Here is an 8,218-nt window from a genome sequence, read left to right on the forward strand (position 1 = left end):
CAAAATTCTCTTAGGTGTTTCCTCTGCATACATTGAATGCAACATAAAATAGTGTTAGGAGTTTTCTTTAAACATTAAGGATTGTAAACAATATTAGTAAGGTATAATATAATGTGTTTAAGTTTGTGAATCTGAAATATCCCCTAAAAGCACAGGTGTTAAAGGCTTGATCCCCAGCCCATGGTGGTATTTAAAGGTGGTGGAACATTTAGAAGGTGGATCCTACTGGAAGGAAGTTAGGTCACTGGGAGTGTTCCCTTTACAGGGATATTGAGACCCTGGTTCATTTAGACTCTCTCTTTTTGTTTTATGAGCATTTTCCTCTGTGTTGCACTTCTGCCATGATGTACTGTGGTGCTGTAGGGCCCAAAAGCAATATGGACAAAGAACCATGGGCTGAAAACTCTGAAACCATGAGCCAAAATACAGCTGTCCTCATTTTAAGTTGTTTAGCTCAGGTATTTTTTTCAGTGACAGAATCTGATTAATATAGCTCATTTTTTTTTCTTTTCTAACGGTTAAGTTTTCATCTATTTTTTTCTCACTATTTCAGATTATTTCTCATATCAACAAATTCTTAGTTTTCTTCATTTGAAAATGTCTTTGTTCTTATTTTTTTAAAACTAAATGATATCAATACAACATAAAATTACTCAATTTAAAATGAATGATTCAGTGGAATTTAGTAAATTCTTGATGTTTTGAAACCACCTCCTCTGATTTGTCCCAAGATATTTTCTTCATCTTAAAAAGAAACCCTCAGTCCATAAGCAGTCACTTCCCATTATCCTCTTGCCATAGCCCCTGACAAGCATTAATATACTTTCTATTTGTATATATTTGCCTATTCTTAGTATTTCATATACATTGAATTAGATAATATTTGAGATTCTGTGTCTTATTTGCTACATTTTTGGTGAGAGGATTCTGTGTTTTGGCATGATTACTATTTCCCCAAATCCATGCACCCACGACATGGCTATAATTCTATGATTATTAAAATAAGACACACTTGCCAGAATTTAGTCAGGGATAGTGAACTTCACCTTCAGGTGTTTAATTAGTTGGCATTTCAAACCCACTGAATCCTTTGCACAATCTCCTTCCTAAACTTCAGCATTCCAAATTCCATTTACTGAGTCATCATGGCCTTCTACCAGTGTGCCCTATAACAGCAAAAGAATAATCCAATAAATAAATGTACATATAAAGTTAAATATGTAAAACAAAATTGCTATTGGCTAGTGTAATTTTATACTCTCACTCAAATTATCAGAAGATGCTTTGTTTTTTGTTTTATTTTAATTTATTTGCTGTACATTAAAATGAACTTGTGTTCTCTTAAGAGTTCTTTTTATTTTTGACTCCTCACATGATTAAAAACAGGTAATACTTGAGCACATTTACCTTCTGTAAGCATTGGAGTTTAGGTAAAATTTTGTATAGGTTTTGAATAATGCAAGTGAATGCTTATGCCATCCTTCTACACCAGAGTTCCCAGAATAATCACTTTGAATGCTTCATATGGAAAGTGTTGACAAATAAGTTATCATATAAAATTTAGATTTTTTTAATTAAGAAAGTGTACATTTTGCTTTAATAGTACAATAGATGTATTAATCCAATTTGTGCTGTTATAACAAAATGTTTGAAGCTTGATATGTTATAGAGAAAAGTTTATTTAACTCACAGATTTGAAAGCTGAAAGTTCAAGTAGTGTGGCATCAGTTCTGAGAAAGATCTCGTTGACTGTGTCCCAGCATGGTGTGTGGCATTATGGCAGGGGCACATGCAAGAGGGAGAGATCACACAGCAAGACAGGAACAGGTAGGGACACATCTTAGTCTTTCATAATATCTCTTTCTCAAGATTTAACCAGGACCCACAAAACTACTGTAGTCTCTTTCAATGGCAACAATCTCAAAGACTTAAATGCAGCCTCATATATGTTTTTGCATTGTTAGGGATCAAACCCATTATTTTGTGCTAGCTGGGCAAGTGCTCTACCACTGATCTACATTCCCAGTCTCAAGTACCACCTATTAAAGCTTCCACACATGTTCCAACACTGCCATGGTAGGAACCAAAATTCAAACACATGAATCCTTTGGAAACACACTCATACCATATCTAGTACAACATCTGCTCCTGAACTCTAAATTTTGTGTTTCACGTTGCAAAATGAATTTATTCCATCCCCAATAGATGCAAAGTGTTATCTCATTCCAGTATGACTCAAAAGTGGAGGTCTAAAGTACCCTCTGAGACTTGAAGGAAACATTTTCAGGTGTGAATCTATAAAAATAAAAATAAGTAAACAAATTACCTACTCTCAAGATATAAGGTCAGGATAGGAATAGGATAAACACTATTCTAAAAGAGAGAAATAGGGAAGTAGAAAGGAATAACCAGTTCCAAGCAAGACAAATACCCAGAAGGAAAGACATTATATCTTTATTTTATGTGTGTGGAGTGCATACCAGAGACTGAACTCAGGGGTGCTCAACCACTGAGTCACATCCCCAGCCCCATTTTGTGTTTTATTTAGAGACAGGGTTTCGTTGAGTTGCCTAGTGCCTCACTTTTGCTGAGGCTGGCTTTCAACTTACAATCCTCCTGCCTCAACCTTCTGAGCCTCTGAAATTACAGGCATGCACCACTGCGCCTGGCAAGACATTAAATCTTAAAGCTCCAAGTCTGGCATCTTATTCTATGTGACATGGATGGGCCCCCAAGCCCTGCAGAAGCTCAACTTCCAGAAATTTGCTGCTTGCACATGGCTGTTTTCTCAGGTTGCATACTGATATCTGTGGCCTTCCCAGTTGACCAGGGAAGGAGTCCTAGCTGGGCCTCCATTCTCATGGGTCCCTTAGGCATCACCCATAGAGATTTCTCTTTGGAAGCTCTGACTTTATAGCAAGCTTCTACATGGTCTCCAAGACTTTCCTTTGAAATCTTCGTGGAAGCTACCATGACAACATGTCTTGAAATTTGCATACCTAAAAAATCAGCAGGGTGCCACTAATATCTGCTCATGGCACAAGGCTTGGTTGTTCATACTTGAACCATGAATACAGCTGTAGATTGCTCTGACAGTAAATAAGTAGCAAAATCATGAGATAGCCCCTGACAGCAATGTCATGGAGAGTCTGTCCATTAGTGTTCCCCGAAATTATTGGGCTTGGTCCTGCAATGAGACAGGCAGACTCAAATATTTCTGAGATGTTCTCTAGGACACTTTACTATTGTCTTGCTAATTAGGTCATGATTCCCTTTTATCCATTCTTGTGGTTTGAATAGGAGCTGTCTCACCAAAGCTCATGTATGAGAAAAATTCAAGAACGTTCAAGAGGTCAAAGGGTTAGATTATGAGAGCTGTAACCTAATCAGTGAAGTAATCCACCTGAATGGATTAACCAGGTGGTATGTAGGCAGGTAGGGTGTGACTGGAGGAAGTAGGCCACAGGAAGCATGACTTTAGGGTTAATATTTGTTTCTGGAAAGCAGAGCCCTCTCTCTGCTTCCTGGATGTCATGAACTAAGCAGCTTTCATCTGCCATGTCCTTCCACCATGGTGTTCTGACTCACTTTTGACCCAGAGTAGTGGAGTTTTCTGACCATGGACTGAGCCTTTGACACCATGAGCCAAAATAAACTTCCTTAAGTTGTTCATGTCATGTCCTTTGGTCACAGCAATGAAAAGCTGACTAAAACAGAAATTGCTACCAAGAAATGGGGTCTTTGCTGTGACTAATCTGGTCATGTGATCCAAAAACATTTGGAAATTCTTTGTAGGAGGAGTTTGGAAAAGTTTGGAGATGTAGGCTGGACAAGCCTTAGAAGCAGAGTTTAATGTGTGATTATGGTGGACATTCAGAAGACCAGAATGCCAATAGGACTGTGGAGAGCAAACACTGGGCTCATGAGGTTTTAGAGGTGAAGGATAACTCCATTGGAAATTAGATGAGAGGCCATTTGTGTTACATTCTGGCAAAAACGTTGTCTGCATTTTGCCTGTGCCCTGAGATTTTCTGTGTGTCTGATTTAAAGGAGATGGGCTAATTTATCTGATGGAATAAATTTCAGGGCAGCACAGAATTTAGGCAGTGGCATGGGTATGGCTATGGGCTTTTAGCCTGGTATACTGTCCTAATCAGGAGCAGAAAGCAGAACAGAAAGATTTGTTAAATTTGCAATTTGGCTAGATAAGTATGTATAAAACTGGAACCAAGGGAGAGGAGGTTTTTGAAGAGATTCTGATCACTAAAGAAATTCTAAGTAATTTACACACAGAAAATAGGAAAGAAGATTTGAGAGCATTTCAGGTATTGGCAAGACCACACCCATCACAGGCTCCAGGATAGAAAAGTAAAAATTCCTTTGAGGAGAGACCATGGGGGAAAACTTCTTGCTTACAAGGGATCCTAGGAAGTTGTTTCACCTTACTCAACCACCTAGACACACAGAGATTGCTGAAGCCATGATAACTGGAGGCCTGGCACTGTTTGAGATGATGGTAGACCTTGGTGTAATCCATGTGGTGCTGGTTTTGCAGGAATGCATGACACTGAAGATAGGGGAATATGGAAGCTTCCACTGAGATTTCCAAGGGAGACCTGGTGTCCAGGCAAAGTGCAGCAGTTTCTGAATCCCTATAGTGATGCATGGAAATGTGAGAAGGAAGACGAAGCTGCAGCGGGGACTCCCAAGATTAAGCATGCAAGTAACTAGATGTCTGTTGAAGAAAGCTTCAAAAATAAAGCAGAAACAAGGCAAGAGAGAGGCTGTTTGTGCTTCATTCAGCATGGCTGTAGGGGCAGAGCTAAACAAGCACTTTGGAAAGAACAGGCTAATGCTGTAGGAATATGTCTGCATGATGCTGATAGGAATGTGCCCCAGATGCTGTAGGTGGAGTAACAGACTTTGTTTACCCAGTTAAATTTTGTTCCTGCTTTGGTCCAATTCTTTCTATGCCTCCATTTCTCCTTTCTGAAGTGAAAATGTTTGCTCTGTGCCATTATTTATTGAATATATGTAATTTCTTTAGATTTTTACAGGAGCTCATAGATATGGCTTTGCCTTGAGTCTCAAATGAGATTTTGGTTTGGACAGTTGGGTAATCCTGGAGCTGTTAAGATGTTGAAGACTCTTGGAAATGGACTAAATGCATTATGCATTATGATATGGGCATGAGCTCTTACGTTCCAGGGACAGAGTGTTGCTGTTGTTTAGATATTAAGTGTCCCCCAAAAGTTTACATTTGAGGCAATGCAAGAATGTTCGGAAGTAAAGAGTAGATGTTGTGAGCTGTAACCTTATTAGATTAGTCTGCTTGAATGTATTTAACTAGGTGGTGACTGTAGGTAAGTAAAGTGTGACTGGAGAAAGTGGGTCATTGGGAGTCAGGATAGGACATAGGCCATGGAAGGGTCAGAGGGGCCTTTAGAATAGACTAGGAGATGCCTGGAGGCCTACTGTCCCCCCGGGCAACCCAGATCCCACATCTCCATTACCACTGCCAATGCCACCCCAGCACCCCTGCTGGCACCTCTGCCTCCTTCCCCCAGCCTTCTCAGGTCACATTTTGACTTGGTCTTGATCCTCCTGGGAAGGTTGACCAGGACACTGTAGCCATTTTCTTTTGCTTTTGAATTGAGCTTAAAGCAGACCAAATGTGTATGTATATGTGTATATATGTGTGTGTGTGTGTGTGTGTGTGTGTGTGTGTGTGTGTGTGTATTTCACCGGCTCCTACATCAACATTCTAAATTTAGCTTTCTGTAAAGCTGTAGAGCATGGCACAATTCAGTTAAATCCTTTGTAATGGTGTAGCAAGGATGCCCTTACTCCAATTTTCAATCACATCTTTATTTCTGAGACTAGTTCCATAATGTCCTCATCTTTGAAGTTCTCATCAAAATTTAACACTTTGCTTATATAAAATCTAGATTTTTAGTAGACTTCTCCTCCAAATAGTTCTATCCTCTGTCCATTAGTCAGTTTGAAAACCATTTCCATATTTTCAGGTATTCCCGAGCAATAATTTTATGTAATAGTCTGTTCCCTATTGCCATACCAAACTTCCTGAAGGTGGGTAATTTAAATAGAAAATAGATTTTTTATGTCTGTTTTTTAAAAAAGAATTATTTATTCTAATTAGTTATACATGACAACAGAATGCATTTCAACTCATTGTACACAATGGAGCACAACATCCCATTTCTCTGGTTGTACGTGATACAGAGTCATACCATTCTTGCAATCATACATGTACATAGGGTACATGTCATTCTAAAATCCTTCCCCCCTACATCCCCCCCCTCTTCACTTCTCTCTGCTCAATTCAAAGTTCATCCACACTTCCCTAGCCTCCCTGTCCCCACCATTATAGATCATCGTCTGCATATCAGAGAAAACATTCGCCTTTGGTTTTTTGGAAGTGGCTTATTTTGCTTAGAAAGATTTTCTCCAACTCCATCCATTTACCTGCAAATGTCATAATTTCATTCTTCTTTATGGCTAAGTAATATTCCATTTTGTATATATACCACATTTTCTTTATCCAATCTCTGTTGAAGGGCACCTAGGTTGGTTCCATATTTTAGCTATTGTGAATTGGGATGCTATAAACATTGATGTGGCTGTGGCCCTGTAGTACGCTGATTTTAAGTCCTTTGGGTATAAACTGAAGAGTGGGATAACTGGGACAAATGGTGGTTCCATTCCAAGTTTTCTGAGGAATCTCCATATTGCTTTCCAGAGTGGTTGCATCAAATTGCATTCCCACCAGCAAAGTATGAGTGTACCTTTTCCCCTACATTCTCGCTAACATTTATTGTTACTTGTATTCTTGATAATTGCCATTGTGATTGGAGTGAGATACAATCTTAGAGTTGTTTTGATTTGCATTTCTCTAATTGCTACAGATGTTGAACATTTTTCATATATTTGTTGATTGATTTTATATCTCCTTCTGTGAAATGTCTGTTCAGTTTGTTAGCCCATGTATTAATAGAGTTATTTGGTTTTTGGTGTTAAGCTTTTTTGAGTTCTTTATATATCCAAGAGATTAATGCTTTATCTGAGGTGTGTGTGGTAAAGATTTTGTCCCATTCTGTAGACTTTTCCTTCGTATTATTGACTGTTTCCTTTGCTGAGAAGAAGTTTTTTTAGTTTGGATCCATCCCATTTATTGAGTCCTGCTTTTATTTCTTGTGCTTTAGGAGTCTTGTTAAGGAGGTCAGGTCCTAAGTTGATATGGTAAAGATATGGACCTATGTTAGGTGCAGGATCTCTGCTCTCATGCTTAAGTCCTGATCCACTTTGAGTAGAGTGTTGTGCAGGGTGAGAGATCGGGTTTTAATTTCATTTTTCTACATATGGATTTCCAGTTTTCTCAGCACCATTTGTTGAGAAGGCTCCATTGTAAGTTTTTGGCACCTCTGTCTAGTGTGAGATAACTGTATTTATGTAGTTTGTCTCTGTGTCTTCTATTCTGTACCATTGGTCTACCTGTCTATTTTGGTGCCAATACGATGCCATTTTTGTTACTGTAGTTCTGTAGTATAGTTTAAGTTTTGGTATTGTGATGCCTTCTCTTCCCTCTTCTTGCAAAGGATTGCTTTGTCTATTCTGGATCTCTTATTTTTCCAAATGAATTTCATGACCAAAAGTCCAAAATTGTGATGTCAGCTCTGGTGGAGGCCCATGTAGCCATATCACAGCATGGCATATGTCATTATAGAGGGACAACATGTGAGAGGATGAGATTGCATAATGAGACAGGATAAAGAGCAAGAAGGCACCAGCAGTGCTTTTTTATAACAAAATTCTCATGAGCCCTAACCAAGTTCCTATGAGTACTTCTGTAAATTATTCCAAGTGCAACACCACCCGTGGCAATATTTTGTTGCCTTAATTCCACATTTTAAAGGTTCCACACCACCTCCCAACTGCTATACTGAAGAACAAGCTTCCAACACATTAATCCTTGGGGAATATCAACACATTTGCAAACTATAACAAGATAAATATTCTTTCTTGTTTTAATAATGATTGCAAATAGAGTATGCCTATACTTTTTCCTTTTATTAACAATGTTTCTTATTTTACATTAAGGAAACAGTAGAATTGATGGGAAATTTCATTCAAATTTTCCTTGCCAGTCACATTTATGTTATAAAATCTGAATTTTAAGTAAAGTGGTATTAAATAAATT

Source organism: Sciurus carolinensis, chromosome X (assembly GCF_902686445.1).
Source record: "Sciurus carolinensis chromosome X, mSciCar1.2, whole genome shotgun sequence".
NCBI classification, from domain to species: Eukaryota; Metazoa; Chordata; class Mammalia; order Rodentia; family Sciuridae; genus Sciurus; species Sciurus carolinensis.